The sequence below is a fragment of the Perca flavescens genome, chromosome 23 (assembly GCF_004354835.1).
Source record: "Perca flavescens isolate YP-PL-M2 chromosome 23, PFLA_1.0, whole genome shotgun sequence".
NCBI classification, from domain to species: Eukaryota; Metazoa; Chordata; class Actinopteri; order Perciformes; family Percidae; genus Perca; species Perca flavescens.
The window spans coordinates 20722882-20748246 of NC_041353.1; the positions used below are offsets into that span (position 1 = coordinate 20722882).

Below are 25365 nucleotides of genomic sequence, written 5' to 3' on the forward strand. Positions count from 1 at the left end.
TCTGGCCTGGAACCAAAATGGACATTGAACTGTTCAAACCATTTGCTGTAGGCCTACTGACTGTCACACTTGGAATATTTATAACAAAGGGCCATAAATCCACGGAGGCAGCCGTGCAGGCTGTTTCATTGAAATTCAATAAATTGAGCTTAAAAAATGGCAAAAGTTCAGTACAAAAGCTAACAAAGCTAATCTTTGTTCCTTATTACTGACTGATCCAATGAGGACAACCGCAAGTAATAGGTTCTGTATGCTGAAAAGCTTCAGAAAAATTCTTGGAAAGCACACTAAAAACCCCAAACAAAGAACAGTAGTATAGAGCACAACTACTTTGATAATTGATTAACCGGTTGGAGTTATTTTTTTCTTAAATGTGAATATTGTTTCTTCTCTCCTCTGGGACAGTAAACTGAATATCTTTGAGTTGTTGACAAAACAAGGCTGGACTTCATCTTGGGCTTCGGGAAATGCTGATCCACATTTTCCCCCCATTTCCTGACTTTTTATAAGCCAAACAACTAATCGATTAATCGAGACGAATAATCCACACAATCGTCCATGAAAATAATCATCAGTTGCCGCCCTTGAGGACACTGAAATTCCAGGATAATTCAAAAGGCAAACGGACATTGCTGTGAAGGATCTAGTATATTATATCACACTGCAGTTCGAGCCAAAGGCAAAAAAAAAACCCCACATTGACAGAAACTCTGACATCAGTACACAACATGTTGGCCTTTTGAACACAAACCTGGTATGTCCTAACCTTGTTTGTGAAGCTGTCGTTTGCGGACCCTCGCTCTGATCTTATCAGTTAGTATTGATCTGCCTGCTCCTGATGACGGCAGAATCTTGCTTTGTAACAATATGACATTCTTTTCAAGCTCAAGGTTTCAACCTTGACTTTAGTAGAAGGAGGACACTAGGGCTGCATGACAGGGGTGGGGAATCACCAGAGGCCCCACGATACGATATTATCACGATACTTATGTCACGATGCGATATTTTTGCGACACAAACCTAACATATTGCAATGGTATCCTGCGATATATTGATGTTTATTCCCTTTTTTCGACATTATGTCCCCAAAGGAAAACTTTGTCAACATCTGTTTTACCTAAAAGGATATATTTCTCTTTGTTCATCTCACTTTCAACGAGTCCATCCAGTGGACTGAAAAAAATTGATTTGATTGATTACTAAAATAATTGATTATATTATTCTAGTCCAAAAAAGTAAATTCTCAAGTGCAATTTATATAATAAAAGGTCGATACTTGACATCCGTGTATCGATACAGTATTGCCACAGATAAGGGTATTGATTTTTTTTTTGCAACAATTTTTATTTATTTTTTACCAAGAATTTGCCTAAATATATTCTGTTTATACAGTACCGCTGACGCTACATCATATCCATTTACAGCAAAACAGAGCGAAAGCAGAAAATGCAGAAAATCTATGTTATGTACTTCAGTACAAATAAATGTCAGATTTCTTAGAAAACAATACATTTTTTGAAATGTCTCTAGAAGTGTATTATTCAACTTTTTTTTTGTTAAAGAAGGAAAAGAAAATCGCAACACTCGATACTATCAAATCGCAATATTTTTAGAATCGCAATAAATGAAAATTGCAATACAAATCGGCAAATCGGCGCCCATGTATCGTAAAAGAATCAAAGCGGGACAAAAGCATATCGTCCCCAGCCCTAATAGTGATATTGCTTGCGATAAATAAACAGATATTAAAGTGCACTCAGTTCTGCATGTCTGCTGCTTTCAGTATTCTGCTAAAATATGACAAATTGCTTGTTGATTTTAAAACAAATGAAAGGAAATCATTCTTTAATTAAACAAATTGAACATTGAATATAAAAGACAGCCCTAAAAAAAGAACGACGGTTACATTTTAAAGTGCAGTTTTCTACTGACATTTTCCATTAACTAACACAAAAGAATAGTGTCTTTCTCGATGTGTTGCAGCCTTTCCCGATATCTTTATTGTGCCCGTTGATGATAATTGTGCAGCCCGAGAGGACACAGGAAAATGGCCCTAAGAGGATTTTGTTTATTTAAAAAAAAAAACACAGATTTAAATGACTTCAGTTTCTCTTTGACTAAAATAAAGTTCAGCCTCTGCTCTTTTTCACAACATGTACACCACAAAAACATCACATCAGTGTAATTTGAGAGCACTCAGCCACTGCTTTTGTCTAAATATCTGAGTCACCTGTACCAAGACGTCATTGGCCACCGAGCATTTGGGACAGACAGAACACGGCATTTAGAGAATCATTTTCTTGTTTGCAGCATGTTGAACACTGGCCAACACAGACCAGGACAAACAAACTGTTCTGTAGAGAACATTGTACATTTCCAAGTTTGTTAGTGAAGTGCAGCTGGGGGGGTATTACACCGAACATTATTGTATTTTGAGTCTGCCTTTTAAAAAAAGATATTTTGTGGGTAGGAAAACTTTAAACTCGCAACTGCCAAATAGGGCTGTGCAATTAATCAACTTCTGATCGCAATTTGGGCTCCTAGCGATCACATAAAACAACGTAATCGAGAAAAATGATAATGATTGTACAAAATGATTATGTTTTGCGAGTTGACTCTTATTTAGTCTTGTGTTCTGAATGAATGAAAAATGAATATTTTGTAATTTATTTGACTTGTGATAGATAAACATTTATATATATATATATACAAATTATATTTTTTATTTTAAAGGGGAATTCAAAAAGTATTAAAAGTATGAAGCAGAAATTTCACAGTTCAAGGTTTTTCAGTGTGGATTTGTTTAACTTTTTCTTTGTTTTTTTAGGTTCATTAAATGCAACATCTTTCCAAAAGTCAATGAGGAATCGTGTTAAATAATCGTGATTTCAATATTGAGCAAAATAATCTCGATTATGATTCCCCCCACCCCCCCTTCTTTCCCATAATCGAGCAGCCCTACTGCCAGGACCCTTTCTACAATCTGTAGCCGGTCAAATAAAGTGCAGCAGAAGCTGAATAGCATTTTTTTTTAACATTATGCAAGTATAAATACATAAATTAGGTCAATTTAATTATGCAAAATGGGTCATAAGAATGCACTGAGTGAACTCATTATCCTCTGTGTCCGTTTAGACGAGACAGTGTTGGGACTCTTGCTCATGTCCCGTTGCATCAGCGACCCTGCACCTGTCCTGCTCTGTTATCCAGAGACCTGTTAGTTTTTGAAACATTTTACCGAGTGACAACTAGACACTGTGATGACGTCACCGATCGCTAAGATTTTATTGATCGCAGTTCTAACTAATCAATACTGACGCGTGTTGGGTTCTGGTTCACATTCTTGGCAGATGTTCCTGTTGTTTTTGTTCTTGTTATCGTCCAAAAAGGTTTGATTTGATTCCAGGCGGCCGAGTTGAACATGGACACTAGATGCAAATTGAATTCCTATTATGAATAATGTATAAAAAAAAAAAAAAAAAAAATGAAGAGGGGGGTATAGGACCAGAAAAGTTTTCAACTTCTTCCTACCCCTTTTGAACATGAACAATGTTATTTGAGTTGCTTATTTGTTGTTTAGGCCTATATGTTGCTGAGGATCCTGTCTGTTTTTTCTCTTTTTATTACCTCTAAGTTTTAAGTTTTTTTTTTAAATGACATGTTAAAAGCTAAAACAAGCTGTGTTTTCAGTTTGGGATGCCTTTTTGTGCTTTTTTTTTTTTTTTGTTTAACGTGAAGAAAAAGTATACCTATAAAATGTGCAAGTTAAATGTTACCTGTTTTTGCAACTGGTTTTTACCTTTACTGGACGCACACTATGATAGAAGCACATACACCCTGTAGTTAACAGAACTCACAAGTTGTAAAAAAGGTTTTGTGTAGTGAACTAAGTGCTCGAGCAGCTGTGTCTGCAAACATCCCTCCGTGTTTACAGGATCTTCAGCGAGACATTGAACTCCCCGCGGCTGACCCCTGACCTCCACGTGGAGGATGAGAAAATAACAGACTTTCACTGCAAGGATCAACAACATTTCACATTAAGGGCTGTGCAGTACATCAGGTTTTGATCGCAATTTCAATTTCGGAAAGGATTTATTTTGCACAATACGTTTTGCGAGTAGACTCTTTTTTTTTTCTTTTTTCTTCTATTTTGTATTGTGTTCTTGTCCCCCAAAAAGCGCCGGTAGACAATAACCTTTTCTTTTGTTTCATAAAATGTAACAGAATTCACCAGCGTGTGGGATGTTACTACAGCCCCTGTTCTTACGTCACAACTTAGAAGCCGGCAAGCCCGAGTAGTCAAAGGAGTGGCTGTTAAACGGTGGATGTTCATTTCCCATAAATTCTTCACAATAAAAGTCTCTCGTTATTTCGTTAATTTAAAAGCTTTTATTATGAAGCAGCAACACCAGTATATGTTAGGTCTTTATCACTAGTAACTTAATACGACTCCTATAACATGAAACGGTAAAATGGAGCAGATATGTGGAAGTACAAACAAAGATTCGAACATATTACACGCATACCGCATCCGGCAGTGCTTTTTCATCGCACATTTCTGTAATAACGTATGATTTAGCTGAAGAGGGACTTCTAAAAGTTCAACGGGAAAAGTATTAAAGCTTAACGAACATCCATTACATTCAAGCCATTGCCAAATGAGTTGCTACAAAGATAATTAAGATTAGCTAATCGGCTCCAGCTCTCTCAGTATTTCTCAGTATGACTATGTTCAGAAGATTGTGGTGTCCGACGTCTTTTGCGCGCAGGAACTCAAGTGAAGATAATGACCTCTTCTGAAGAGTCCATCATGTTTTTTTTAATCCTCCGTGTCCTCCTTGGCTACTAGCAACTAGTGTGTTGGAGGGGCGGGGGCGGTGCGCGATCACGGAAGGCTTGTATCATGTGGACGCGCTGACAGTTTTGTTGTCATTGCTTAGAATTCCTCACGGGGGCGACAGAAACTATGCACTATCTACTAGGGACATTTGACAGTTCAAGGTGTTTTTTTAATGTGGATGTGTTTTTTGAAGTTCACTAAATGCAACATCTTTCCGAAAGTCAATAAGTAATCGTGTTAAATAATGAGCCCTGGTTCACATTTGGGAAAAAAAAAAAGAAGCTCTGATGCACATGGTTGCTTTGTGACCATTACAAGTGTACTCAATGCAGCTTCCACGCCATTGACTTATGCAATCCTGCAGGTAAAACAACAGGCAGCTGCTTACATTCTACAGAGTGCCACCTTCTCAGGTTTTAATTCAATGTGTTGACAGTGTTTTGGAAAGCTGCCAGTTGCTTCCTCCGTCTGCGCCCCTGCCTCACTCAGTACGTTTACATGCACACCAATATTCCACTATTATTCCGAATATGACAATATTCCAAATTTGATCCAGGTCATGTAAAGAGCATATTGCGGTTGGATATTCCGAATGAGGCCTTTTTCCAAATATAGCATTTTCCGATTTCGGTATTATTCGGGTTTTAGAGCCATTGTTTGGACATGTATACAGCGCATTCGGAATATGCGTCTCAATCGGGGGGGAGGGGTTTTCCTGCATGGTCAGTGCTGTGCGTTGCTATGGTTTCTGTGCACAAATCAACCAGCCAACAGTTTGCAAGGCTGCAGACCCGATAAGGAGAAACACAGCTACTTTTAAACATTATCAAAGACTTGGATGTCAACAGGGTTTTGGAAAGGCGCAAACATCACAACGGGATAATAATAATGAAAGAGGGAAGCTGTGTTCGCACACTCCAACAATCCGTCGCCGCTGGAAAACTTTGAAAAAAATCCGGTTTTGCATGGTTACACGTAAACGGGAATATTAGTGGAATATTCACTTCCATTAGCCATGTAAACAGCTTAGTCGAAATATTGTCTTTTTCAGAATAAGGGCAAAAAACTGAATATTATGTGCATGTAAACGTAGTCATTGTGTCTTTGTGTGCGTGACATCCACTCCTTTTCAAACTGACTCAGCATCTGGCTCGCACATCATTTGCTCATTTGCGCCCTGACTTACATCAGCCCGCACCAGCAGCAGCTGATGTCATACTGATGTCATCAGGGTCACCTCAGCTTGGGCTGGAGAATTGACCAGAAAGCCTGCGTTACAAACTTGGAGCCGCGGAGTTTGAGAAATGTAGACATATAGCAGTCAGGGAGGGTTGAATGAAAGACACTATTGAGATGCATTATGGGAAATGCAGCATCCATACTAAAGACTAAAAGTCAGTACATTTCAGTTTAAGCTAGGACTGTGCAATTAATCAACATTTTAAGCGCTAAATTACTACTTCGCCTCCTAACGATCACACAAACTCTTATTTTGTCTCGTGTTCTGAAGGAAGAAAAAAAATTTTCAAACGGCAAAAGTATTAAGGGGAAATTTCACAGTTTCAAGGTGCTTTCACTGTTGACTTGTTTAACTGATTCACTGTTTTTTAACTTCAATAAATGCAACAAAGTCATTGAGTAATCGTGGTAAATAATCGTGTTCATGATTTATTTTTTCCATAATTGAGCAGCCTTATCTCATGCTTCTTCGATTTCGACCATTCTTTTTTTTTATTTGTCCCTTGCATGTCCCCCATCTTTGTGGAAGTGCAATACTAAATGGCTGGAGTGACCCCTTAAACTAGGGATTAATAATGCAATTTAACAGATTACAAGTCAACTTGAATCAATTTCATTACACCTTATTTATTCCAAACTCCTGTTCTAAAATGGGTAGTTGCAGTCAGGCAATGTGACTTTACGCTTTCTTTAATAACTGACATTTGTGACCTTTCTCGTTTCAAGTCATCTTGGGCTTTAGGAAACACTGATTGTCATTTGTCATCAGTTTCTGACATTTTATAAACCAAACAACTAGTCGATTAATGGAGAAAACAATCAAAAGATTAATCACCAATGAAAATGATCGTTAGTTGCAGCCCTGTTACTGTCTAAGTGTAGAAACTTAAAAAGCTGTGTGACAAAGACATAGGTGGAGCTTCGCTAAGGGAAGACATTGCCAGATCCGTTCTAACTGTTATGTAAGTAAGGTGCACAGAGAACAGAGCGGGTTTTGAAAGTCACTGTATGGCAACGGGGTATTTTTAGCAGTCAGAAGAGCAATGATAGAAACTGAACACACCACTTAACTGTACCAAAGCCAAGATATTCTCTTGGCTGAGTCTAGTCTTTGTTTTCAGCCTATGAGCAGTCGATCTGCTGTATGTGGCTGCGATCATGGGCTGTCACTTCAAACGCTTAACTTCATAGTGGCTTAAGAGGATGAACATAAAGTATTACAGCAAAGAAAGTGGCAACAACTGAGCATGTATATGAAAAGTAGCGAACTAAAGGCACGTTTTGGAAATCCCCATGAAGAACAAAAGGATACCCCTCTGTTTTAGGCTTAGGACGGCAACATAACCGTTATTTTCTTGAATAATTGATTAGTTGTTTGGTCTATAAAATGTCAGAAAATGGTGAAAAAAAGTCTGACAGTGTTTCCTAAAGCCGAACATGACATCCTCAAGTGTCTTGTTTTGTCCACAACTCAAAGATATTCAGTTTACTGTCACAGATGAGAGAAGGAACTACAACAATATTCACATTTAACAAGCTGGAATCAGAGAATTTTTGCTTTTATTTCATAAAAAATAAACCGATGATCAAAATAGTTGCCGATTAATTTAATAGTTGACAACTAAACAAATCGCTTAATCTTTGCAGCTTTACTAATACTACAGCCACACTAATACGTTTAGTTTAAAAACGCATATCTTTTGCTATGTTTAGGTTTCACAGCCACATTATTCCAACGTTTTCCGAGCCCCTAAAACAGAGACATTTGGAAACATTGCTGACCCCTGTTATTGCCATTTCTTTCTCAAAGTGATTCCCAAGTACTTATAGAATCAAACAGAGAAAGACTACATTCAAAATCAGTAAATTTGATGAGAAAGGGATGACATAAAAGAAAGAAAAATCTAGTTTCTGTGGTGATCCTGAGGGTAGCCATCATGAAGTTTTTGGAGTTAAGTTAAAAAGAATTAAACAATTTAGCACAATATTTCCAACCAGAGCATGGCAGCAGTTTGAGCATGTACGAAAGAGGTTCACTGCCAATGTGAAAAATGTATTTGAGATTTCTGAGTTTAAAGTCAGAATGCTTAGAAAGAAGTCAGAAGTTTAAACTCAGAATTCTGACTTTTTTTTTCTCAGAAACCAGACTTTAAACTCAGAATCCCCATTATTTCCGGCATTTTCCGAGCCTCTTAAACTAGATCTTAAACTCAGAATCCTGACTTTTCCCCCCACAGAATTACTGACTTCAAACTCAGTTAACTCACATACATTTCTCGCATGTGGCCCTAATCCTCTTCCATAAGCCTGTGATTACAGTCATAACATATTTATTAGCCCTCAGTGGGCCCTGCAGCAGGCCACACTCAGCATGCTACTGTCTGTTGGCTGTTACATAAAGACATGCCCCACATATAATACCATTATGCATATTCCTCCTCTGTTTATCCCTTCCAAATAACTTAAACTCTATGATTGGTGACTTGCATAGACGCTGCATGGGAGCAGCCACGAAAGCAGCCTAGCATTACATGATGCAAACTGGAAAACAATAATAATAGTCGCCTTTGTGTCAGTAAAGGCGGAAAGGCAGCACAGTATGAAACCAACACAACGTGCAAACTGGGAGTTTTCGAACCATAGCATCAACTGGTGCCTTCAGTGCAAACGTGTAGCCTATTTGTGAGCGTAAAAAGACAGTAAATGGACCCCGTGCGCCAGACTATTAAAGCCTGTTTCTCTTGTGGAAATACAGACGCATGTTTGGCGCGTATACCCTGCTTTCTTGACTACAGGCAACACCCAGAGGAAGCACTCCACAAACAGCTGCTGTTGCTCTTTCTCTTTTGTGTGTTTAGTTTGCAACTATGAATGTATCTGAGAAAAAAAAAAAGTCAAGGAGGTAAAAAAAAATAAAATAAAATGGGACACGAGTCTTTGGAAAACTCGCGCACAAGCCTTCTGTTTTTTTATTTTCCTACGTTTTCTACATTAGCCTGTTTAAAAAAAAAAACTCTCGATTCCATTTGACATCAGAGCAACCGTCCGAATCTAAGCAACCCGCCGTCAAACATCAAAATAAGGCAGCAAAGCACACTCGCGGGTAGATTTGTGAGAGAAAAAAATGTAATAAATGTAGGCCTAAAGTGTAATAGATATGTAAATGTTGGAGGGGCTTACCTAATGTTTCGGTGGAGGCGGACAGCTGCAGCAGCTAGCAGGCGGACTAGTGGAGACAAGAGTTGGAGACCCTTTCCATTTAACAAGCGAGAAGACTGAGTGGAAATTTCCATCTGCCATGTGATGATGCAGGACTCCCGAAGCGTCGTGTTACACCGCCAATCATTGCTGGGGGCTCCCTATTCTCTCAATCACTCCCTTTCCCTTCCAGGTAGGCTATCGTTTGGCAAGTAATTTAAGCTGGGGAAAGAGCTTATATATTGACTTAAAATGACATTCTAAAGTGGATTCATTCGGTCTAATTGTTCCCTTTTTTTCATCTCAAATGCGTTATCTTAAGATAGAATAATCAGTATGCATGTGTATACAGGCTATAAAGGGTGTTTGTGCAACGTTTCAGATGAAATGAAAAGAGAAGGTTTATTTAATGATTGGGCCCGTTTACTGACTGGGATCCTTTGTTTACATTCCGCCCGGCCACGTTGTCTAATGCTCAGATGCGTTCAAGGGAAAGTAGGAAAGGAAAGGAGTCAAAACAGCTACTTGATCATAACATGAACTGCATGTTATGATCAAGTAGCCTGCTCAAGCATTGTAGCCTACTTAAGGTTTTTGTCTCTGTAACTTTACAGTCAGTGGTGGAAGAAAAATTCAGATATTTAAAGCAGCAAAACCACCCACTTTGGTATTATTACTGTATTAATACTGCTGTATTATTATATAGAACTGCAATTCCGAATCTTCCTTTTGAATCCGGTTCTTATCGATTCTCGATTCGGATTCTTTAAAGGGTGGAGTTGAAACGGGTCACATGCTTATTTGACAGACAATATTTTGATCCAGTGGTGATGTCACACGTTTTTTAGGCTACAACATTTTTTTGTCACATACAGCAAACATCTCCACTATCACTATCCGCGAGCTGCCTGTCCCGTAAACACACTGTAAAAAAAAAACACGGTCTCTGTAGACAGCCCAGGGTCCACACACACTTAAAGTATTGGGTAGGGGTACAATACCGATTATTAGTAGTTAATAAAACCGGTAACCGATATTTGGAACCAATATGAATTTACAGTAAAAAATGGAAATCTTTAAGTCAAAATTAACATTTTGGAATGTTACAAACTCCAACACAAAAGTTAGTTTAAATGCTTTGAGCAATTATTTAATAAAACTGAAACTTTAATTCTAATACACAGTCAATAAAGTCACACAATCAGCTTCCTGAAGTTTTAACAGGCTAACAGTTGTTTGCAGGTGTCGCGCGAGCGTGTCCGTTGCGTGTCCCTTCATATTTCCGCTCCCATGTTAACAGGTTAGAGCTTACACACTGCCTGCGTGACACGCGCGTCTCAGGCCCCATCCACATGTACCAAAACGATCTTTTTTTTACCCGTCTTCCCTGGATTCGTTTCAAGAAAAGTTGCGTCCAAACGAATCCACTTGTAAATGACTCAATACGCTACTTCATAGTCCAGGCCTATAGGCGGCGCTGTTTCTTCTACAGAAATTCACCAAATACGGAGAAGAAGAGCATAGTCACTTCCACTTCCCATCATAACATGACTAGCTAGATTATAACGTTCTCTTAATACATCCGTGGACTATAATACCTTTCACCACTGCCGCCGCAAGAAAACGTGTCTTTGTTTACATTGTATAATGTGCTGTTGGATTGCTTTTTATTTTGCATGATTGCAGCGCGCTAGTAGCGAGCTAACGTTATCGGCTAACGTTAGCTAGCTCTAACATCGGCAGTCAAACAAACATCAATGATCCATGAATGATGTCTTTTTAATAATCCATACGTTTTTCTTGCAGTAGCCTTTCTACGATAAGCCATGGTAAAAGTTACTATAATCCGTTCAAGGAGTTTATAAGCAGACAGATTAGCTAGCTAGTTGATAAGTTGTCTACTTCCACTTTATAAACAGATAGCCATAGCAGCTAACGTTAACGTTACTTCGCTGCTGGAGCGGTCAGCTACTTTAGCGGTCAGCTACTTTAGCGGTCAGCTACTTTAGCGATGTTTAACGTTGGCTACATAACGTTAGCAATATATCTTGTGTAGAATCCAGAGGGAAGGGTCAGGGAGCAGAGACACAGTATTTAGATATAGTGTGCTGGTTTGACCACGGAGATGGGACATGCTCGCTTAGCTTCACCGCAGGTGTGCGCGTCAGTGAGAGAGGGTGTAAAAGAGGGGTGTGGCGATGACATCATCAATACGGATCCGTATTCACCATCCATACGAAGCCAAACGAGAGCAAAACCAGAGACACAAAAGAACACCCCAAATCCCAGAAAAAGTGTTTTTTTCATAATATGGGCACTTTAAAAGTCAAACATGAAATATGTTCCTTTGTACAGATTTGACTGAATTTGATGACTACTGCAATATTGGCCATGCTATTGCCCCACTGACCTATAATTGACATACAGTATACAACAGAAAAATGACTCCACTTTAGTAGTCAGCATGTGGTTCTGGTTCCCGCCCTGTGGTTTCTTTACATATTATCATCAGGTCAAAAGGTTTTCATTAGGGTGGGTCAGGGTTAGGAATTACTCTGATTACTGACATCTGTTGACTGTACACAAAAAAATGCTAGGTTATTTTAATAACCCAAAAGCTGGGTTAAGGCTGTTGGGTTATAGGTTGGGTGGGTGACCTTATGTTGGGTTATGGAACAATTTTGTTTCCTGGCACAAGTAACACAACATTATTGAAACGGACCAAATTAAATTTGATCAGCATGTTGCTTTTTTCCATTGCATTGTTGTATAGATAATTTTACTGATTTCAACACATTTTTATTTGTTATTTGGTGGCTAAAAAGAGTTTCTCACCTTTTAAATAAAAAGTGTCCTATTAAATAATAATTTAATTTCATCAAAAATGTATCAAAATCCGGGGCGGATCTACCGGGGTGGCATAAGGTGGCAAATGCCACCCTGAAAGAAAGCCTTGCCACCCCAGTTAGCAGCAACGACTACAGTCACAAGATCAGTGCTCACCTTGACTCCATGTCATCAAAAGCTAGAAAAATCAAGCCAGAAATCTTGGTGTAATTATTGACTATGACCTGAATTTTAACAACCACTTAAAAGCTATTACTAAATCTCCCTATTACCACCTGAAAATATAGCTTGAATTAAGGGTTTTCTGTCTAAAGAAAACACAGAAAAACTTAATGCGTTCATTTTCCGTAAGGTAGGTTATTGTAATGGTCAGTCAAATCTGGCAGCTGATCCAGAATGCTGCTGCCAGAGTCCCTACAAACACCAGGTGAACCGACCATATTACACTGGTCCTTGGTTTCCTGTGAGTCATAGGATAGATTTTAAAATCTTACTAAGGTTTTCTGGGACAGATTTGTTGTGTGTTCCCAGAACTAGGACTAAACAAAGTGAAGTGGCATTTAGTTATTAAGTCCCTCAGCTGTGGAACAAACTCCTGTATGCCTGAGGTCTGCTCACACTGTTAGCTTATTTAAATCTCGTCTTAAAACTCATTTATTTTCTTTGGCTTTTAACTCAGTTTGAGGGTTGATTTTGAGTTTTGTATTGCTGTATTCATTTTTATTGTTTTATTAATATTGTGTTGTGCCTCTGTTGTATGTTATTGTTTATTCATAGACTGTGTTCAGCACTTTGGTCAACAGTGTTGTTTTTAAAGTGCTTTATAAATAAAGGTGGATTGGATTGGATTGGATTATTTAAATCGGGGCTGAAAACATTATTGTTCACTGCAGCTTTCTTATAAATTTGATACATCATTTTAATTCTTAACTAATTATTCTTGTCTTTAAATATACTCTTACTGTCTTATTTTAATAATTTTATTTTAACTTTCTTTGTTTCTTAAAAGTACTTTTATTGTTTATTATTATGATGCTTTTTGATGCCTCTGTAAAGCACTTTGAGTTGCCTGTATGAATTGTTCTACAAATAAACTTGCCTTGCCTTACATGGCCTGTGTCTGTTAAGTGATTTTAATAAAACAATTTCTTTATTTGTGTGGAGTCGCTAATATCAGTAACAATGATCTAATATTTTTTACAAGAAAATTGTCTGGAATGGAAACAAAGAAAAGTGAATCTGAAACAGGGAGGACATTCTGCTGCTGGTGGACAAGCTGAGAAATCATATAATAAGAATGTTGTGCCACAATGACAAGTGGAGACAATACGCACGGACAGTGATTGCAAACAAAATCACTATCAGCTTTATTGTTATTGTCCACACCTTGATAAATGCAAGTGGAGTAACACATGTTCAAATTAATGCAAATATTAGACTGAAGCTACTCTGTTCTGAATTAAAGTATTATGCTCAGCAATGCTACAAACAGATGTTTGCGCTCACACACACACACACACACACACACACACACACACACACACACACACACACACACACACACAAGTAAAATTGTCTAGATCCACCACTGAGGATAAGCCAAAGAAAGCAACTTGGGAACAGTGAGATCTTTTAACCGAATCCGTGAGATCTTTTTGGTCAGTATGTACACCCAGCGTTACACCTTCTGACCCAAAATACTCTTAATGTTTAACACAACTAGTACCAGTGTTCAGGTGTCCAACCAGGTGATCTGCAGCTACACAAAACTATTAACCTCCAAAATGCCTTGCCTTTTTTTGGCATGACAGCTAACCAAAGCTCACTGAACTGGAAGTACACATGCCCTGAACCAAACGTAGCAGCTAGTCCGTCCAAACAAAAAGGCTCACTAGCCAACCACGTCTTTCTAAGATGCACAATACAACCAGAGAGTTGCGTGAGTTGCGATCTGACTGTCCAGACTCGGGCCGCATTTTTAAAATACCTGGCCTGTAACGTATTCGGACCACATATGAAAATGGCCCAAGTCAGAACTGGAAAAAGATCGGCTGCCACGTGACTTGGGCTGTTAAAACGGTCATGAAGAAACCAGATATGAGCAAAAAAATATCTGATCTGGGTCACTCTGGCCTGCAGTCTGAACGTAGGCTTAGTAGAGCGGAGGGACCATCACACTCACAGCCATTAAGACGGCACATGGACAGCATTCCTTTCTTCTCCCTTCTTGGGTTTCCAATTCGTATCTAATGTTCTCTGCTACTTCCTCCTCCTGTAATCACAGGGTGGAAAGCGGAAGCTGATGTCTGCTTGACATCCATTTTTCTCCATTCTCCATTCTCCACGCCAACAGGCGTGTTACTGTGACGGACATCACTTCCTGTAGGATGTACAGTTAGATGATTGGCAGCTCTCTCCCCTTCCTACAAGTACGTATACATTCTTGGACGAACACTTAGCTCACCGGGCTCTCAATGTATTTTGCCAGCTTAATTTCCATCCAGTCATCCCTCAGTTGTGTCTTTTATAAAAGGTGTGATAGATTTATGTTGATGTGGTGTGGGAAGCGACAGGAATGCGATGCGCGCAGAAGTTTTAATGCGGTCTGCTCCCCTGTGAGTGCAGCTTTTGACGGAGAAGATTCTATTTGGAGCAGACACATTATATGTTAGCTGCAAATTTTGGTATGAATTGAATTTAAAATGGATTTGTGTTACATTATTATAAATTTGCACAAATCCATTTTCGATGACCAAAAATGATCATTTTGTGAAAAATCTCTCCCCCCTGCACACAATGAGCTCTACTGTACATTGATATTATAATAATAATAATAATAATAATAACTATTTGTATAGTACCTTTAAAAAGGGATTTGACAGAGTAAATAAAAGCCCATTAAATCAATATGCATACCCATATATACACATCATTGTAAGAGTGAAAAAGGAAAGATGGGGCAGCTATAAAGGACAGAAAAAATAAAATCACGATTCAATAAACAAAATCAAGTTAACGGGTGATGGGGGGGAAAAAAAGATACCTTAATGAGAAAGACGATAACATGACGGAATCACACAAAAGCAAGTCTACAAAGATGTGTTTTAAGAAGTGATTTAAAAGAAGGTCACTGATCCAGACACTTGTTGTTTCTGAGGGGCTTGAACACTGTAATATCTTTGCCTCACCGCTGCATTTCAAATATTGAAACTTCATATGAATCAGGTCTGATGGTGATTAGGTGAATCTCAGTCGCCTAACCGCAAACATTGACCAGATGTGTTTTGGAGCTGTAGCTGGAGACTCAGAGGGAACTTTTATTTCCTGCCGAGCCAAACAATAATATAATATCACAAAACAAGTGAATCGCTGTCAGTAACTGGTTGAAGTCGCTGCCCACACAGAGAGAGGGAGACAGCTGTGTATGCCACCGGTAAGCTTTCATTTGACACGCAGCTGGCGCTACGACCTAAGTGCCACATGAAAACAAAGTGTCTTATGGTTACAGCTCGACTAACTGTGACAGAACACGTGATAAAAGAATGTGTTCGGATCGGTTTGTGGACTGAAGGAAAGATGCGTGCCCGAAAGTGATCATATTTGTAACGTTCCAAACTGTAAACAGGCCACAGTCAACGTGTTTCATTGCACCAATCAGACTAACAAAATGTGATACTGAACATGCATCATGTTATACTCTACTCTTTACTTCAGCTTTTGTTGTGATGCAGAATGAAGGAGCGACTGTACAGGAAAAAGATTTACACTGTACAAGAGACGTTTAAGTCAGTTATAACTTATGAGGTCCGCATGTCTTTTTCAAACAGGCCTGTTTGATTGGGATGAAAATAAAAACCTACAGACATACAGTCAAAAATAATCGCACAGTCCCTAATCATCTTCACAAGGAGCCACTTAGGAGTCACCAGTGGCTAAAATGTACTCTGCTCTGCCTTTGACTGTTCCACTAAGCCCCACATCCTTGGTTACTGTTGTTTTCATTCTTAAAATATTAAGGCAGAAGGTAAAAGAAAACCATAGCAGTCTATCCTGTTACACCAGTAGTCAGGATGGCCGAGGGGTCTAAGGCGCCAGGCTTAAGGTTTGACACCTTCCTGAGTTAAAGTGATGGTTCGGAGTAATTTCACCCTAGGGTCCTTTGCACCTTGACCTCGAGCCAAACACCCCTCCCCCCCCGAAGCTTTTTTCAGCTGGGTGTAACATTGGATGAGTTAGCGTGATCAGCTGAGTAGCTTAGTGCAGGTGCTAATGGATCCAACTGTGTAAGTTACCCCACTAATAATGCCCCAAATGATACCAAACTTCTAGTGCTTAGGGACGTCTACAAATTACAACATCGAAAAGAGATACAACAAAAATATTTATTAATTTAACTTTTTTTTGAAAAGTAAGTGCTGTAGTACATCTAGCAGGAGACAAGTAATAATTGAGGTAAGTTTGGAGACACTACCTTATTTAATCATTAAATTAATAAATATTTATATACACAGTTGGATCCATTAGCGCCTGCACTAAGCTATTCAGCTGATCACGCTAACTCGTCGAATGTTCGACCCATCTGAAAAAAGCTTCTGGAGGGGTGTTTGACTCGAGGTCATGGTGCAAAGGACCCTAGGGGGAAATTACTCCGAACCATCACTTTAAGGGACTTCTGGTCTCCAAATGGAGGTGTAGGTTCAAATCCCACTCCTGACACAGCTTTACTGCTTTTTGTTGTCCCACTGTTCTATGTAGCTTTAGCCTCAGTGCAAATTTTACTAAACTGGTCCTAACAATCAGGAAATATCAGCCAGCCATCTTTAGAACCACACAGATGATCACTGTCTTTGCATCCGTGCATGCTTTATGTGCACTGAAACTTTGGTAAATATTTCTTAAATATTGACATAGAAGGTAAAAGAAATTCATAGCAGTCTGTATTCTTACACCAGTAATCAGGATGGCTGAGCGGTCTAAGGCGCCAGACTCAAGGTTAGACTCCTTCCTGAGTTAAGGGACTTCTGGTCTCCAAATGGAGGTGTGGGTTCAAATCCCACTCCTGACACAGCTTTACTGCATGTGGTTTTCCCACTGTTAAATGTACGGTTATCCTCAGTGCAAATGTTATACACGGTACTTCTTAAAATATTAAGGTAGAATGTAAAATAAAATCATAGCAGTCTATCCTGTTGCACCAGTGTTCAGGATCGCCGAGTGGTCTAAGGCGCCAGACTCAAGGTTAGACTCCTTCCTGAGTTAAGGGACTTCTGGTCTCCAAATGGAGGTGTGGGTTCAAATCCAACTCCTCACACAGCTTTACTGCTTTTTGTTGTCCCACTGTTCTATGTAGCTTCAGCCTCAGTGCAAATTTTACTAAACTGGTCCTAACAATCAGGAAATATCAGCCAGCCATCTTTAGAACCACACAGATGATCACTGTCTTTGCATCAGTGCATGCTTTATGTGCACTGAAACTTTGGTAAATATTTCTTAAATATTGACATAGAAGGTAAAAGAAATTCATAGCAGTCCGCATTCTTACACCAGTAGTCAGGATGGCCGAGCGGTCTAAGGCGCCAGACTCAAGGTTAGACTCCTTCCTGAGTTAAGGGACTTCTGGTCTCCAAATGGAGGCGTGGGTTCAAATCCCGCTCCTGACACAGCTTTACTGCATGTGGTTTTCCCACTGTTAAATGTAGCGTTATCCTCAGTGCAAATGTTATACACGGTACTTCTTAAAATATTAAGGTAGAATGTAAAATAATTCATCTTCTCCGTGAACCATCACCTTATCGTGGTGGAGATGTTTGTGTGTCTCTGTGAACCTGAGGGCTGTGTTGTCTGGAGCTTTGTGCTCCTGGTAGGGTCTCCCAAGGCAAAGTGGTCTCAGGTGAGGGGCCAGACAAAGAATGGTTCAAAAACCCCAATGAAAAAGCTAAGCAGAGATGGAGTGACCCTGCCCGGAGGAAGCCCGGGGCCCCGTCTGGAGCCAGGCCCAGACGGGCGGGCTCGTCGGGCGAGCACCTGCGCCTGGTGGCCGGGTTTGCCACGGAGCCCGGCCGGGCACAGCCCGAACAAGCTACGTGGCAACTCCCTCTCCATCCCATGGGCCCACCACCTGTGGGAGGAACCGTTGGGGTCGGGTGCAATGCCACATGGGTGGCAGTGAAGGTCAGGGGCCTCGACGGACCAGACCCGGGCGGCAGGCGCTGGCTCTGGGGGCGTGGAACGTCACCTCTCTGTGGGGAAGGAGCCGGAACTGGTGCGGGAGGTGGGCGCTACGGTTAGATCTGGTGGGGCTTACCTCACGCACAGTCTTGGTTCTGGAACCATACTCCTGGATAGGGGTTGGACTCTTTTCTTCTCCGGAGTTGCCCAGGGTGTGAGGCGCCGGGCGGGTGTGGGGATACTCACAAGCCCCCGGCTGAGCGCCGCTGTGTTGGAGTTTACCCCCGTGGACGAGAGGGTCGCCTCCCTACGCCTGCGGGTTGTGGTGGGGAAAACTCTGACTGTTGTTTGTGCATATGCACCAAACAGGAGTTCGGAGTATTCGGCCTTCTTGGAGACCTTGACTGGAGTCCTGCATGGGGCTCCAGTGGGGACTCCATTGTTCTGCTGGGGACTTCAACGCACACGTGGGCAATGATGGAGACACCTGAGAGGCGTGATTGGGAGGAACGGCCTCCATGATCTAAACCAGAGTGGTTGTTTGTTGTTGGACTTCTGTGCTAGTCATGGATTGTCTATAACGAACACCATGTTCGAACATAGGGATGCTCATAAGTGTACCTGGTACCAGAGCACCCTAGGCCGAAGGTCAATGATCGATTTCATAATCGTTTCATCTGATCTGAGGCCGTGTGTTTTGGACACTCGGGTGAAGAGAGGGGCAGAGCTGTCAACCGATCACCATCTGGTGGTGAGTTGGGTCAGAGGGTGGGGGAAGACTCTGGACAGACCTGGTAAGCCCAAACGTGTAGTGCGGGTAAATTGGGAACGTCTGGAGGAGGCCCCTGTCCAACAGACTTTCAACTCACACCTCCGGCGGAGCTTTTCGTGCATCCCTGTGGAGGCTGGGGGCATTGAACCCGAGTGGACAATGTTCAAAGTTTCCATTGCTGAAGCTGCGGCGAGGAGCTGTGGTCTTGGAACAACGGACCAGCTCTTCACTCTCGCAAGGATCCTGGAGGGAGCCTGGGAGTATGCCCAACCGGTCTACATGTGTTTTGTGGATTTGGAGAAGGCGTATGACCGGGTCCCCCGGGAGATACTGTGGGAGGTGCTGCGGGAGTATGGGGTGAGGGGGTCTCTTCTCAGGGCCATCCAATCTCTGTACAACCAAAGCGAGAGCTGTGTCCGGGTTCTCGGTAGTAAGTCGGACTCGTTTCAGTCGAATATTGACATAGAAGGTAAAAGAAATTCATAGCAGTCCTTTATTCTTACACCAGTAGTCAGGATGGCCGAGCCGTCTAAGGCGCCAGACTCAAGGTTAGACTCCTTCCTGAGTTAAGTGACTTCTGGTCTCCAAATGGAGGCGTGGGTTCAAATCCCGCTCCTGACACAGCTTTACTGCATGTGGTTTTCTCACTGTTAAATGTAGCGTTATCCTCAGTGCAAATGTTATACACGGTACTTCTTAAAATATTAAGGTAGAATGTAAAATAAAATCATAGCAGTCCATCCTCTTACACCAGTAGTCAGGATGGCCGAGCGGTCTAAGGCGCCAGACTCAAGGTTAGACTCCTTCCTGAGTTAAGGGACTTCTGGTCTCCAAATGGAGGCGTGGGTTCAAATCCGCTCCTGACACAGCTTTACTGCTTGTGGTTTTCCCACTGCATGCTTTATGTGCACTGAAACTTTGTTAAATATTTCTTAAATATTAACATAGAAGGTAAAAATTCAGAGCAGTCTATCCTGTTGCATCAGTGGTCAGGATGGCCGAGTGGTCTAAGGCGCCAGACTCAAGGTTAGATTCCTTCCTTAGTTAAGGGACTTCTGGTCTCCAGATGGAGGTGTGGGTTCAAATCCAACTCCTCACACAGCTTTACTGCTTTTTGTTGTCCCACTGTTCTATGTAGCTTTAGCCTCAGTGCACATTTTACTAAACTGGTCCTAACAATCAGGAAATATCATCCAGCCATCTTTAGAACCACACAGATGTACTGTTAAATGTAGCGTTATCCTCAGTGCAAATGTTATACACGGTACTTCTTAAAATATTAAGGTAGAAGGTAAAAAGAAATTCATAGCAGTCCGTATTCTTACACCAGTAGTCAGGATGGCCGAGCGGTCTAAGGCGCCAGACTCAAGGTTAGACTCCTTCCTGAGTTAAGGGACTTCTGGTCTCCAAATGGAGGCGTGGGTTCAAATCCCGCTCCTGACACAGCTTTACTGCATGTGGTTTTCCCACTGTTAAATGTAGCGTTATCCTCAGTGCAAATGTTATACACGGTACTTCTTAAAATATTAAGGTAGAATGTAAAATAATTCATCTTCTCCGTGAACCATCACCTTATCGTGGTGGAGATGTTTGTGTGTCTCTGTGAACCTGAGGGCTGTGTTGTCTGGAGCTTTGTGCTCCTGGTAGGGTCTCCCAAGGCAAAGTGGTCTCAGGTGAGGGGCCAGACAAAGAATGGTTCAAAAACCCCAATGAAAAAGCTAAGCAGAGATGGAGTGACCCTGCCCGGAGGAAGCCCGGGGCCCCCGTCTGGAGCCAGGCCCAGACGGCGGGCTCGTCGGCGAGCACCTGCGCCTGGTGGCCGGGTTTGCCACGGAGCCCGGCCGGGCACAGCCCGAACAAGCTACGTGGCAACTCCCTCTCCATCCCATGGGCCCACCACCTGTGGGAGGAACCGTTGGGGTCGGGTGCAATGCCACATGGGTGGCAGTGAAGGTCAGGGGCCTCGACGGACCAGACCCGGGCGGCAGACGCTGGCTCTGGGGACGTGGAACGTCACCTCTCTGTGGGGGAAGGAGCCGGAACTGGTGCGGGAGGTGGAGCGCTACCGGTTAGATCTGGTGGGGCTTACCTCTACGCACAGTCTTGGTTCTGGAACCATACTCCTGGATAGGGGTTGGACTCTTTTCTTCTCCGGAGTTGCCCAGGGTGTGAGGCGCCGGGCGGGTGTGGGGATACTCACAAGCCCCGGCTGGCGCCGCTGTGTTGGAGTTTACCCCCGTGGACGAGAGGGTCGCCTCCCTACGCCTGTGGGTTGTGGTGGGGAAAACTCTGACTGTTGTTTGTGCATATGCACCAAACAGGAGTTCGGAGTATTCGGACTTCTTGGAGACCTTGACTGGAGTCCTGCATGGGGCTCCAGTGGGGGACTCCATTGTTCTGCTGGGGGACTTCAACGCACACGTGGGCAATGATGGAGACACCTGGAGAGGCGTGATTGGGAGGAACGGCCTCCCTGATCTAAACCAGAGTGGTTGTTTGTTGTTGGACTTCTGTGCTAGTCATGGATTGTCTATAACGAACACCATGTTCGAACATAGGGATGCTCATAAGTGTACCTGGTACCAGAGCACCCTAGGCCGAAGGTCAATGATCGATTTCATAATCGTTTCATCTGATCTGAGGCCGTGTGTTTTGGACACTCGGGTGAAGAGAGGGGCAGAGCTGTCAACCGATCACCATCTGGTGGTGAGTTGGGTCAGAGGGTGGGGAAGACTCTGGACAGACCTGGTAAGCCCAAACGTGTAGTGCGGGTAAATTGGGAACGTCTGGAGGAGGCCCTGTCCAACAGACTTTCAACTCACACCTCCGGGCGGAGCTTTTCGTGCATCCCTGTGGAGGCTGGGGGCATTGAACCCGAGTGGACAATGTTCAAAGTTTCCATTGCTGAAGCTGCGGCGAGGAGCTGTGGTCTTGGAACAACGGACCAGCTCTTTCACTCGCAAGGATCCTGGAGGGAGCCTGGGAGTATGCCCAACCGGTCTACATGTGTTTTGTGGATTTGGAGAAGGCGTATGACCGGGTCCCCCGGGAGATACTGTGGGAGGTGCTGCGGGAGTATGGGGTGAGGGGGTCTCTTCTCAGGGCCATCCAATCTCTGTACAACCAAAGCGAGAGCTGTGTCCGGGTTCTCGGTAGTAAGTCGGACTCGTTTCAGTCGAATATTGACATAGAAGGTAAAAGAAATTCATAGCAGTCCTTTATTCTTACACCAGTAGTCAGGATGGCCGAGCCGTCTAAGGCGCCAGACTCAAGGTTAGACTCCTTCCTGAGTTAAGTGACTTCTGGTCTCCAAATGGAGGCGTGGGTTCAAATCCCGCTCCTGACACAGCTTTACTGCATGTGGTTTTCTCACTGTTAAATGTAGCGTTATCCTCAGTGCAAATGTTATACACGGTACTTCTTAAAATATTAAGGTAGAATGTAAAATAAAATCATAGCAGTCCATCCTCTTACACCAGTAGTCAGGATGGCCGAGCGGTCTAAGGCGCCAGACTCAAGGTTAGACTCCTTCCTGAGTTAAGGGACTTCTGGTCTCCAAATGGAGGCGTGGGTTCAAATCCCGCTCCTGACACAGCTTTACTGCTTGTGGTTTTCCCACTGCATGCTTTATGTGCACTGAAACTTTGTTAAATATTTCTTAAATATTAACATAGAAGGTAAAAATTCAGAGCAGTCTATCCTGTTGCATCAGTGGTCAGGATGGCCGAGTGGTCTAAGGCGCCAGACTCAAGGTTAGATTCCTTCCTTAGTTAAGGGACTTCTGGTCTCCAGATGGAGGTGTGGGTTCAAATCCAACTCCTCACACAGCTTTACTGCTTTTTGTTGTCCCACTGTTCTATGTAGCTTTAGCCTCAGTGCACATTTTACTAAACTGGTCCTAACAATCAGGAAATATCATCCAGCCATCTTTAGAACCACACAGATGTACTGTTAAATGTAGCGTTATCCTCAGTGCAAATGTTATACACGGTACTTCTTAAAATATTAAGGTAGAAGGTAAAAGAAATTCATAGCAGTCCTTTATTCTTACACCAGTAGTCAGGATGGCCGAGCGGTCTAAGGCGCCAGACTCAAGGTTAGACTCCTTCCTGAGTTAAGGGACTTCTGGTCTCCAAATGGAGGCGTGGGTTCAAATCCCGCTCCTGACACAGCTTTACTGCATGTGGTTTTCCCACTGTTAAATGTAGCGTTATCCTCAGTGCAAATGTTATACACGGTACTTCTTAAAATATTAAGGTAGAATGTAAAATAATTCATCTTCTCCGTGAACCATCACCTTATCGTGGTGGAGATGTTTGTGTGTCTCTGTGAACCTGAGGGCTGTGTTGTCTGGAGCTTTGTGCTCCTGGTAGGGTCTCCCAAGGCAAAGTGGTCTCAGGTGAGGGGCCAGACAAAGAATGGTTCAAAAACCCCAATGAAAAAGCTAAGCAGAGATGGAGTGACCCTGCCCGGAGGAAGCCCGGGGCCCCCGTCTGGAGCCAGGCCCAGACGGCGGGCTCGTCGGGCGAGCACCTGCGCCTGGTGGCGGGTTTGCCACGGAGCCCGGCCGGGCACAGCCCGAACAAGCTACGTGGCAACTCCCTCTCCATCCCATGGGCCCACCACCTGTGGGAGGAACCGTTGGGGTCGGGTGCAATGCCACATGGGTGGCAGTGAAGGTCAGGGGCCTCGACGGACCAGACCCGGGCGGCAGACGCTGGCTCTGGGGACGTGGAACGTCACCTCTCTGTGGGGGAAGGAGCCGGAACTGGTGCGGGAGGTGGAGCGCTACCGGTTAGATCTGGTGGGGCTTACCTCTACGCACAGTCTTGGTTCTGGAACCATACTCCTGGATAGGGGTTGGACTCTTTTCTTCTCCGGAGTTGCCCAGGGTGTGAGGCGCCGGGCGGGTGTGGGGATACTCACAAGCCCCGGCTGAGCGCCGCTGTGTTGGAGTTTACCCCGTGGGACGAGAGGGTCGCCTCCCTACGCCTGCGGGTTGTGGTGGGGAAAACTCTGACTGTTGTTTGTGCATATGCACCAAACAGGAGTTCGGAGTATTCGGCCTTCTTGGAGACCTTGACTGGAGTCCTGCATGGGGCTCCAGTGGGGGACTCCATTGTTCTGCTGGGGGACTTCAACGCACACGTGGGCAATGATGGAGACACCTGAGAGGCGTGATTGGGAGGAACGGCCTCCCTGATCTAAACCAGAGTGGTTGTTTGTTGTTGGACTTCTGTGCTAGTCATGGATTGTCTATAACGAACACCATGTTCGAACATAGGGATGCTCATAAGTGTACCTGGTACCAGAGCACCCTAGGCCAAGGTCAATGATCGATTTCATAATCGTTTCATCTGATCTGAGGCCGTGTGTTTTGGACACTCGGGTGAAGAGAGGGGCAGAGCTGTCAACCGATCACCATCTGGTGGTGAGTTGGGTCAGAGGGTGGGGGAAGACTCTGGACAGACCTGGTAAGCCCAAACGTGTAGTGCGGGTAAATTGGGAACGTCTGGAGGAGGCCCCTGTCCAACAGACTTTCAACTCACACCTCCGGCGGAGCTTTTCGTGCATCCCTGTGGAGGCTGGGGGCATTGAACCCGAGTGGACAATGTTCAAAGTTTCCATTGCTGAAGCTGCGGCGAGGAGCTGTGGTCTTGGAACAACGGACCAGCTCTTCACTCTCGCAAGGATCCTGGAGGGAGCCTGGGAGTATGCCCAACCGGTCTACATGTGTTTTGTGGATTTGGAGAAGGCGTATGACCGGGTCCCCCGGGAGATACTGTGGGAGGTGCTGCGGGAGTATGGGGTGAGGGGGTCTCTTCTCAGGGCCATCCAATCTCTGTACAACCAAAGCGAGAGCTGTGTCCGGGTTCTCGGTAGTAAGTCGGACTCGTTTCAGTCGAATATTGACATAGAAGGTAAAAGAAATTCATAGCAGTCCTTTATTCTTACACCAGTAGTCAGGATGGCCGAGCCGTCTAAGGCGCCAGACTCAAGGTTAGACTCCTTCCTGAGTTAAGTGACTTCTGGTCTCCAAATGGAGGCGTGGGTTCAAATCCCGCTCCTGACACAGCTTTACTGCATGTGGTTTTCTCACTGTTAAATGTAGCGTTATCCTCAGTGCAAATGTTATACACGGTACTTCTTAAAATATTAAGGTAGAATGTAAAATAAAATCATAGCAGTCCATCCTCTTACACCAGTAGTCAGGATGGCCGAGCGGTCTAAGGCGCCAGACTCAAGGTTAGACTCCTTCCTGAGTTAAGGGACTTCTGGTCTCCAAATGGAGGCGTGGGTT

General features: G+C 43.1%; 1 protein-coding gene and 4 non-coding genes across 6 annotated transcripts in view; 4 read left to right on the forward strand and 1 right to left on the reverse strand.

The window, feature by feature from the left end:
- Positions 1–9353, reverse strand: part of slc38a4 (solute carrier family 38 member 4) — a 56262-nt gene extending 46909 nt beyond the window's left edge. For both annotated transcript variants that reach the window (XM_028570945.1, XM_028570946.1), the window contains exon 1: positions 9260–9353. The gene's annotated coding sequence lies outside the window, so the exon portion shown is untranslated. The remainder of the gene's footprint in view (positions 1–9259) is intronic.
- Positions 9354–17673: 8320 nt separating this feature from the next.
- Positions 17674–17784, forward strand: trnal-caa (transfer RNA leucine (anticodon CAA)). Its single transcript has 2 exons — positions 17674–17711; positions 17739–17784. It is a non-coding gene; the product is annotated as a tRNA-Leu (tRNA).
- A 2612-nt stretch (positions 17785–20396) lies between these two features.
- On the forward strand, positions 20397–20507 carry trnal-caa (transfer RNA leucine (anticodon CAA)). Its single transcript has 2 exons — positions 20397–20434; positions 20462–20507. It is a non-coding gene; the product is annotated as a tRNA-Leu (tRNA).
- A 2038-nt stretch (positions 20508–22545) lies between these two features.
- On the forward strand, positions 22546–22656 carry trnal-caa (transfer RNA leucine (anticodon CAA)). Its single transcript has 2 exons — positions 22546–22583; positions 22611–22656. It is a non-coding gene; the product is annotated as a tRNA-Leu (tRNA).
- A 466-nt stretch (positions 22657–23122) lies between these two features.
- Positions 23123–23233, forward strand: trnal-caa (transfer RNA leucine (anticodon CAA)). The gene is made up of 2 exons: positions 23123–23160; positions 23188–23233. It is a non-coding gene; the product is annotated as a tRNA-Leu (tRNA).
- Positions 23234–25365: the final 2132 nt, after the last annotated feature.